The sequence below is a fragment of the Pinus tabuliformis genome, chromosome 9 (genome assembly GCF_031772625.1).
Source record: "Pinus tabuliformis cultivar Carrire ecotype Pingquan chromosome 9, CPIR1, whole genome shotgun sequence".
Lineage (NCBI taxonomy): Eukaryota > Viridiplantae > Streptophyta > Pinopsida > Pinales > Pinaceae > Pinus > Pinus tabuliformis.
The window spans coordinates 584,163,550-584,173,734 of NC_142307.1; positions in this window are offsets into that span (position 1 = coordinate 584,163,550).

A 10,185-nucleotide genomic window follows, 5' to 3' on the forward strand; every position below is an offset into this window, starting at 1 on the left:
CAACTCCCTACTACCCATAATCCAACAGTCAAGTACAAGCCATTAATAAGGTTTTGAAAAGAATGATTCAATGCATGGTAGCGATTCATAAAATGAATTGGCCTGCTCTTATTTTTTTAGCTTTGTGGGATTTCCTCCTTCTGAAATGCAACTGGACTAAAACCATTTCATCTAGTGTATGGTTTTGATTTTGTTCTTCCAATTGAATGTGAAATTTCATTGTTGAAACTTGTCTTCAAAATTATTGTCACTACCTCTGCTAAAGAAGAAATTTGTTTGCACCTATCTTGTCTAGATGAGACTCAACACGATTCCACAATGGCCAATGAATATTACAAAAAATGTATCAAATCATAATATGAACAAAATGTTAAACCTCATGCCTTTTTGGAGGGTGATCTAGTCCTTTTGTATGACCAGGAGGCAGATAAATTAGGAGCTAGGAAGCTCAAACCAATGTGGTTGGGTCTTGTTGAAGGCATGAAGTGTCTGCCTTAACATTGGGGAAAACCACCCAGACAGGACCTTAGAGAAAATGCTTTTTTGTTTAGGTTCGTGGGTCAGACTGGAAATTATGGGACTAGTTTCCCTCAAAATAAATTATAAAAATGGATGGAGTATATAAGTATGATGCTATGATATAGTTAAAACTGAGAAAAAAGAGAAGAGTACTTAAGCTAAATATCTATTCTGGGAAAGCTTATCTGTATATGTGATTAAAAAAATATCTTATAACAAATATGACAATATAGATTGTTTTTTTATTATGAGGTTAAAGCTGATAATGATAACTAATTTAACTAAATAGTTAATTAAATTAGTTGATAAATTCGTCACAAATATAAGATTTCATTGTTTATACATATAATATATGATTTCGATCACACATATCTGTAGTGAAAAATGTATGATAGCTTACAACACATATGATAAATGTAATCAAATAACCATTCAAATCTTAAGAAAATAAATAATAAATAGATAGTAGTACCCAATATTTCGTAACTCTGCTCATGAAAAATATTAGTGGTTCAAATTTGTATTAAGAGGAACTTAAGTTACAATAGTGCGAACAAAAGCCTCCTTTCCAAAATTCAAAATGCCTTCTCCTTACAAATGGAGGGGATTTATAGTCACAAAATGAAATAAAAATATAACAAAGTAGAGTAAAAGCATGAGGTAGTTTTAACACACAATGCTTAAAATAAATGAATGAGGCATTTTTAGAATTCGTTATAACAACTTGAATAGGCCTGTGAAGAGGACTGTCCTCCCATTCGTTGTTGAAGTTCTTAAATATCTGTCATGGGCTTCAATTCAAGTGGAGTCTTTGGTTGAATCCACATTTGACTAATAAATATGGCATCCCTTAACGCTTGAAACATGTGGGTGGTGGTGTTGGATAGGCATTTGAGCATTAACCACTAGTTGCGAGGCTTGACTAAGAACTTCTAATGAAATTCTAAGTCAATTTTAGATAGTTGGTCTATTATTTCAGCCTGATTTTTGGATGATTACAACTATGTTTTAGTGAGCAGTTTGATATCTAGCAGAGCTCCCTCGGGGCAGTTTGAAATGAGATTTGCCTTAAAGAAGTTATCATGGATGGTTTCAGTGAGGTTATTAGATATATCCTTTACATTGAACACTATTGCATCTACATGCTTAAGGTGAATCTCTCATCCTATGAAGAATATTTCCTTGTGTGACTCTTCTATCCAAGGGAGATCAGCTAATCTCCCATCAACACTATCCTGCCACATTATGAAACCTGCAATATTTTCTTCAATGTAATAAAAACATGTTTTGAGGTGTGATAATTGGTCCACCAGGTAACTGGTTGTGTGACACAAATAATGAATAATTGCTAAATTTTAACAAAATAGAATTTGTTGTTGAGCAAGGAGAGTATTTAACTCTCTTGCTTCTTTTTTGAACTTTGTTAATTCAAGATTAAATTTAAGTTGTTCAATCTTGTTCTGTAATTCCTAAATATGACTTTCTCAGGCCTACAAATCGGAGTCATGTTGGAATCTAAGGGAATTAAAACTATTCTAGAGCTCAATAAGTTGTCCCTGCCATTGATCAGTGATATTTTGTTTCTCGATCTCGAGACTCTGTTCTAACTGCAAAATTATGCCTTCCTTTTCCTTAAATAAATGTAATACCTCCATGGCTTTGTCCATAGTTGCAGAAGCATAATCTCTCATGAACTTAGTGAGTCTTCCCAGTTCCTCTAGCGAAGTGGACAAAGAACACTTCCATACTACTTAGAAAGAAGTGTTTCCAGGAATTAAATCCCGAGACTGCTCAATTTTCCTTTTCTTCCTTTACCCTTTAACAATGACCTTATGTTTAGGACTGTGCAATATATCAAGGGGAGGAATATCTTTAACCGTTAATGCAACCTCAAAGGCTAGGAAGGCCGGTATAACCTCAATGTCTTCAATTTCCATAGGCTTATCAAAGACCTTTATTGTAATTAGAGTTTGTTCTAAAATTTCAAAAGTATTTGGGACCTTCTCTTGTGAGCGAGTCTTCAAAAATTGGGATTCCTTTTCCTTCATAACCTTCCTATCGTGTTCCCATATCTTCTCAATCTTGGAACTTGTAAAAATACCTTTAGTCTGAGAAGAAGAAGAAGTCATTTTCTCTTTTGGTTGAGGCGTATCAGTAACCTACGTGGAATGAAAAACTATAACCTCATCTTGACCCGTGCTTTCTTGAGGAAGCTTTAAATAATCTATAGGTAAATGGGATGGTCATGTTGCCTGGTATTGAGTGAATTGAGTAAATTCCTATGGACTCAACTGCTCTCATGCTTGTTTGGTAACCATTGAATAGGTGGAAGATTTTTCAAATAAGTCATCAAACTTGTCTGGTTCATACCTAGTGCCTAACTGTGTAGTAACCTTCTTAACAGTTTGATAGGGGTTATACTATCTATCAGGGATAGTAGGAAAGTCGAATTCTAAGATAGAATTAATCTCAATGGCTACATGTTTGAAATTCTCCAAAGCATACATACCACAATGAAGAGGAAAAACATGACACACTTTCTTATTGCACTCTTTTAAGACTCTTGAAATGCCATTGCCTACAATCTTGTATGTTATCTCTAGAGCCAGGAGTTTGTATGGGACATATAGAGGCAAGAAATGGGGATTAGAAAGACTACCAAAGACCAAAATGTAAGTAAATAACTCCTCACCAAACAAGTTTCCAACTAGGAGCAAGTATGTTTCAGTTTCTGGGGAAATCATAAGAGTTTCCATGTCAAAGATAATTTGATAAATAGGCAACATAACTCTATGCAAGGTTTTATAAAAGTGAGGATGATACTTGGAGTCCAAAAGGATATCATGATATATATGGATAGGGGTTGGGTCCTCTAAGGTCCATTTCCATCCCATAGAGATGAAATCCATAATGAAGCATAGGAAATCCATTACATAGGAACTCATGTAGAAAGGGGAAATTATGTTTTCCGAAACTCTACACTTACTTCTAAAATTTAGAATATGAGTGTCTAGGTTATCAAATAGTATATTTTCCAAATCTAATACATATCCTTCTGAAGCAGCATTAATTAGTGGTGTCCATTGATCGAAGAAATTTTGTGTGTTGCAATAAGAAAAGAGCCTACATATCATGGCAACTATTTTAAAATAAGGACCAATGAGAGAGTCAACTATATACATACCCTTTTCCTCACGCTCATTCTTTTTGGGATATATTCTCCATTCCCTAGTGGCTTCTAATGCATGATAAATGTTGCTCATGAATTTATCCACAAACTGTTTGTTGTATTTGCACTGAGGCAGTGGAAAATGGTACATTGCACTAAAATCGCTTTCGTCGAATGAGATGATAATTGTGTGCTTCTGTGTCATGAAATTCCTTTCTGCAATTATTAAGTTTTCAGTGACCCATCGAACCATGTCTGTATAAGGAAGTATTTTGGGTCAGGCTGCAAATCTATGCAAGAATGAATTCACCACATCACTATAAGTGGTATTAGAGACTGGTGTTGAATCCTTGGTTGTGATGGTTACTTCATTCTCAAATATTTTATAGATATATTCCCAAGAGGCATTTCCAACTTCTAGAGAACAGACTGTGTCAGAAAACAATCCTAGCATATTGGTGTTTCTACTTGGGGGACCGGTCAATTGCTGTTGAGCAACAAGATTCTTCTTTCCTCTAGTTGCTTTAGACATTTCTTCAGAGTTGAACTTGTCGAGACTAGCCTATAACGAAAAACACAAAACTAAGTGATAACTTCTTCACCTGAAAGACTTAGTGCAAATAACAAGTTTCACATAACAATTTTTGTCTTAAAGGGAGAATTATGATAGAATCAAACAATAATGAATGAGACTGATTATAATCTCAAAAGCTGTAAGTTCACCACTTTCATATATTAAATGTCAAAATGTGAATTCACGTGGGTTTTCACACATCGGCGTATCGAAAGAAATATATTGGAGAAATCAATTGGCTGCACATTAGAAAATTATGATATAGGAAACTCTCGATAAATCATATTTAAAAAAATAACAGATATAGGTAGAGGTGGGAAGTGATATAAAAACTTCTATATTGGCAATAGCATATTGGGGATTTAAAGAGAAAGTACCGGATATGAAATTCACGATATGGGTTGTAGACGTGAATATCAGACATTTCATGATATTAGAGGGGACTAGTGCAGATATATCGGATATCAGGGCTAGGAAGTATCAGAAATATTGAGTATCAGGGATAGTGGATATTAGAGGAGACAAGCATAAGAGGTTTTGATATATCGGGAGTTTTGAGCATGGCACACTTTAAAAGTTATGATATTTGTGAATGGACGATATGCCAAGTGGCAGTTATGGGGCTAGCATCTTTTAAAGTATTTAATGAAAAAGGAAGCACACAACTTATCTTTGCCTTTTAGCAAAAGCCTTTTTAATAAATAAATTAACTATCGGGAAATTCATTATCAAGGAATGGCTTTATTGTAACTTTCTTAAAAGGAAAGTTACAATATTATAAGAATCCGATATAAATCTTCTGATAATACATCAATTTTATAATAAAAGGGCCTATTGGGATTTTCATTTATTGTAACATTATTAAGGTTGGGCCTCCGATACTTGGGTTTCAATAAGAGAAATGTTCAAGTCCTTAGAGATTTTATAACAAATTAAAGAATTACCTATCTTTATTGAACACTAAAGAGTTTTATTAATTTGAAATAAGGGTCTCCATTAATTATTATATAACTAAAATAAAAATAAATGGGTGGGGGGGGAGTGTGTTTTTGAGTACTACAATAGGTCCATATAGTTAAACATATACTTGCAAAAGATTCCTATGAGCTTGTATACTTTGACAAAATTCCTTTGGCCTAACCTTGCAATGGGTTGTACCTCAAAAGATACCATGTTTATAGTTTTTCTACATAGTCATTGTGTACATAATGTATAGGTTTGTTGTTGTGTTTGTAGTGTGTTTTCTTTAGATTTTTATACCGCCTCTAGTTATCTTGGATTAATTTTAATTTACATATATCGGTGTTCCCTCGACGATATGTCAGTTATGCTGATGGTGCTAGCCATAGTACCCATAACCTTTCTTTTGTACAGTGGGAAATCTACGCCCCTAATGACAAGTTAGTTAGTTTGCAAGGAATTTTCATTAGTTGCTTGACTAATAATATCATTGAGTATAACACAATGATCAAATTTTATTTGATGCCTTTTCATTTGGTATTTTTCATTTTGTCATCAAAATTGATTCACAACTCATGGTGCTACATATAAGTAATGTTTATTCAGTAAGAATTCCAACTATGTTACACATGTTTTTGAGAGTTTTCCATTTAGAGAGACATTTTGGCTACATTTCATATCAACATGTCCCTAGAATTCTAAATACATTAATAGATGCATTAGATAATCATGTTTTAGACAAACATTTGCAACACTTGTAAATATACAATCATCATCGCATATTGTAAAAAATAGTAGGATAAAGTAGAAAACATCCATAGATTAGAAAATTGTATATAGTGTTTGAGTTTTACAAAAATTGAGTGTGAGACACATATAGTTAATGGCCTACAATATCCAAATACATGTAAAATACAAAATGTGGCTCTAAATCCCTAGGTGAATAATCCTGGTGGTGATCACAGTAACACTCAACTGCACGGGAAACCTTGCGTAATAGTCTGTTGATCCAAGTTAGCACCCCTATAGTGCATCTCTATAAATAGATTGGGATATAATCAACCACAGTATATGGAACAGGGAGGGTCAAGCTCTCCACATGGTGGTTAAACTGAGCTAATGTATCTGCCAAGTTTGGATCTCCTAACTCCTCCATCTCTACCTCATCAACTCTAGCGTATCCTAGCTATGGTTATGCTCATCGATGGAGTTGGGACATTCCCACAAGTCTCATTTGTCCAATATCTACATGTAAAATCAATAGCTAGTCTCAGATATATTAAAATAAAAATAAAAAATTGTAAAACTTAAAAAACCATAAATATCCAAAATGACATTACTTTTACCTGCATTGCTCCATTGCTCATCTTTAGGTAAAATGAGCTCTAAGTCTCCATGAAAATCAAATCCAACATACGGGTAGTCCTCGATCATAATCAGCTGCTCTCGCATCGATCTAAAGAAAGTAGGAGTAAATTTCATCATAGGCCCTCTTCTGTGTTGAGCCATTAATTCTACCCACTACCTCATGCAAGGCTCTTTAGACTTAGGTGACTCATAGGATATCCACAGAGGTCATAGCAATGGCACCCTCTGTAAATAAAATGACACTATGATAGAACCATGCCAAAGTTATTCAATTGTTTGGTCTTTTCTCTACTAAGTTGTTCCTTCAGATTGACCAAGACTCATTCACATGAGTTGAATATTGTAGGTTCCAAAAATTATAAGTCATACTGCATTTGGGTCTCAATAGCTAAATGTAGAGAAACACTACTGACCAACTGAGTAATGGTAAATAAGATTGTCTTGAGAGGAAGTTTAATAACATCATTTATCTCAATTTTCCCATCCTTAATTTCTTTAGACCAAGGTTGACAATCAATGGATATCTAATCCCTCATTGTCTCTCCACCTTTCCTATATCCAAATAATGAAACCAGACTACCTCTACATGATAGCTCTATAAAAAAGTAAAGGTCTTTGACATCTATAGTGACAACATGCTCTCCAATCATGAAGTATTATCCCTATACATCCCAAGCCCTTACCGAATACTCCAACAAATCTAATTGGGACCTCATGCTTGGAATCACAAAGAAATTTAGTATAGATCCACAATTCTTAACACTTTCATTATTTCTAGATCATTTGTAGCAATCATATCCTGAGCCTCATGCTCCATCTCTCGCCATCTTAAAACCATTTTCACTCTAGTAGATATATGCAAAATTACAATGAAAAAACACATAGAATTAGAAATGAGAAAAAATTTGATAGAAAAATAACTCAAAACTCATTTTTTGGTCCATCGCATTGTTCATTCCTTAACAGAGCGACCCAGTGCACTTAGCCTCCCTTGTAAGTGCACTAGTTCACACTCATCAATACTTAGTTGACCCATTGTACCTCTCAATATAAGAAGAGTGCAATGGACCTAGGGAAAATTCTAAGTGCCAAAACTTCAAAAGTATTCCCAAAAAATGAATCAAACAGAAAAACAAAACTGTGAAAATGAAGAGAAAGGATAGACTTCTTATCTAGGAGTCGCGATATTGGAAATTTTTCATTGGATTGGCTGCAATCACCTACTGAAGATTGAAGGTAAAAGACACTCAAAACTCTGTCAAATTGGTAAAATGACAATGGTAAGAAATACAATTACTTTTTTCACTTTTATGGTCAAAATAAGTCATTATTTTAATAGTTTTTAATGTTTTTGACCTAAGTTTACCATATATTATTTATTTTTGACGTTTTTGTGGTGCTATGAGTAGGTTGAATGTTAAATGAATGATGTAATTCAGGTTACATTTAAAATGTAGGTCATTTTTCTGAATGAGTATACTTTTATCACTTTTATGATCTCGTTAAACTTATGAAAAGGAACCCCCTGGAGTAATATTTAAGTTCTTTGAAAACTCCCAAAACATGAAAATATTGTCGAGCACTTGTCTTTTCAAACTCGTTAAAGTAAATGAAAATATGTATACACAATATAAGTTTAACCCTTTTCCAGACTGGATGGACTATTTATGAAAAATTGATACTTTAGTCGAACATGGCTAAAAGGTTCCCCTAATATTGTTTTATGCCTTTTGAGGCCCACGGGACAAATTTATGAAAAGGAACATATTGAAGTTTTATATTTTGTCTCTTTTTGAAAATATCTAAAAATGGAAAAGAAGTTGAGTTATGCCTTTGCTAGGCTTGTGAACTATTAAACAACGTTGGAATCGTTAAATATTACAAGACTAAACCACTCCTTCTTAGGGTTCATTAAAAATACTCAGAATGATTCATTTCAAGGATGAACTTATAGATAAAGCATATGTTATCCTCATAAAGCTTATAAAAAATAAAGAGGTACTGACTAGAAATGGTTGGGAATTTGGGAAAACATGGCATCAAACCTATTAATGGTAGTGAGTTTCTCTTGAAAATGACACTCTTGCACTTAATCTCTGTGACTTCTTTGAGTTGGGGAATCCACCTGCCTGTCTATCAATCACACCTTATTGAAAGCCTTTATGATGGGTCTTTGAGTCAATGCTGCCAACTCCATAAAGTGTCACCAATATGTCCAAGTGAAATTCCACCTTAGTTGACATCTGCTACAATAACCTTAAGACTTACTTCATGTTTTCCATTCCTAAAACAACTCTGCATCATCACATTTTGTCTCAAATCTTGATACTTGTTTTGTGTCATGGATGGGGGATTGTTTGCTTATTGCGGCTTGACCCAGGTTCGGAAGTGTTTAGCCAAACAAATCTCGTGCTATCAGCCTTTTCGGCAATAGTTCGTGGAGCATGGACTGAAGTCTCACCCGAGGTAGTAGGGGAGGGTTCTGGAACCAGGTTTTCGCACCCTAGGGATGTCTTGATGAGGTTTGGATGGGTCGCGACCCGACCTGCACACTCGTGCTAATTTGCGCAACTATCTGTCCTTCGCGTAGATCTGCGATGGGGTGCTTCCTAGATTCTTATTATTATTGCAGTTATTGTAGATCTAATCTAATGCTTGCAGTTTTAATCAAGCATTCTATTGTTATAACCAGCATGCACAACCATAATTCTTAAAGAAATGTATAAAATCATAACATAAGAACAATCATACAGATTTGCTACCTGATGCACAATACTTAGGAAGCACTTATCTTATATTAATATTCAATTCAGTACAATCCCATTCCACCTTACACACTCAGCTGCAGGGGTTCGCGCACATAGCCGTGGACTCTACCAAGCCTCTACGCACACAACTGCAGAGCCTACTCTAACTACTATCAACCCCGAATCAGACTTACAAACGCAAAGTGAATATTGCATTCATAAACCCATAACATTCAAGATCCACCACAAACTACCTTCTACCCTTAAAGCCTTGCTCTATTTATACATTCACATTGTCCGCGGACCATGGGCAGGCCGACTCACTTTCTATTATCTTACATTATTTTTGGGTAGACAACCCTTTGACTTGACTCATTACAATTCGCGCTACGTGCACTTCGCAGAGCCTTTACCATACTATTACCCAAATTTGAGGGCTTTAAGTCCCAAAACTTTACGTGGGGGGATCTGCTACCCAACAGGCCCCCAACAAAATCATCGTGACTTGTCCCGAGTCACTCGGCTGGTGTGTTGATTTTCGCTTGGAATTCATCCAGCAACCTTTGTGCTAAATTGACATCTGCCACAAATTCTTCTGTTGTCCACTATATCAATTATGCTCGACATTCTAATGCATTGTCAGAGCCACCTTTCTACCTTAGCACATATGTGTCCTGTAGCTAGGTCAGCTTCCCCTCGATCGTAGTGGTGATCATGAAAGCTTCCTCAACCCAAGGCTAGATGCGCACTTTGAGCCCAGCTTCTCGCTGTCGTGCAGCGTCCACCTGCTCCTTCAGAACCTGGGCCTCCCTCTTCTTGGCCAAGCATTGAGTGATGGCGACCATTTG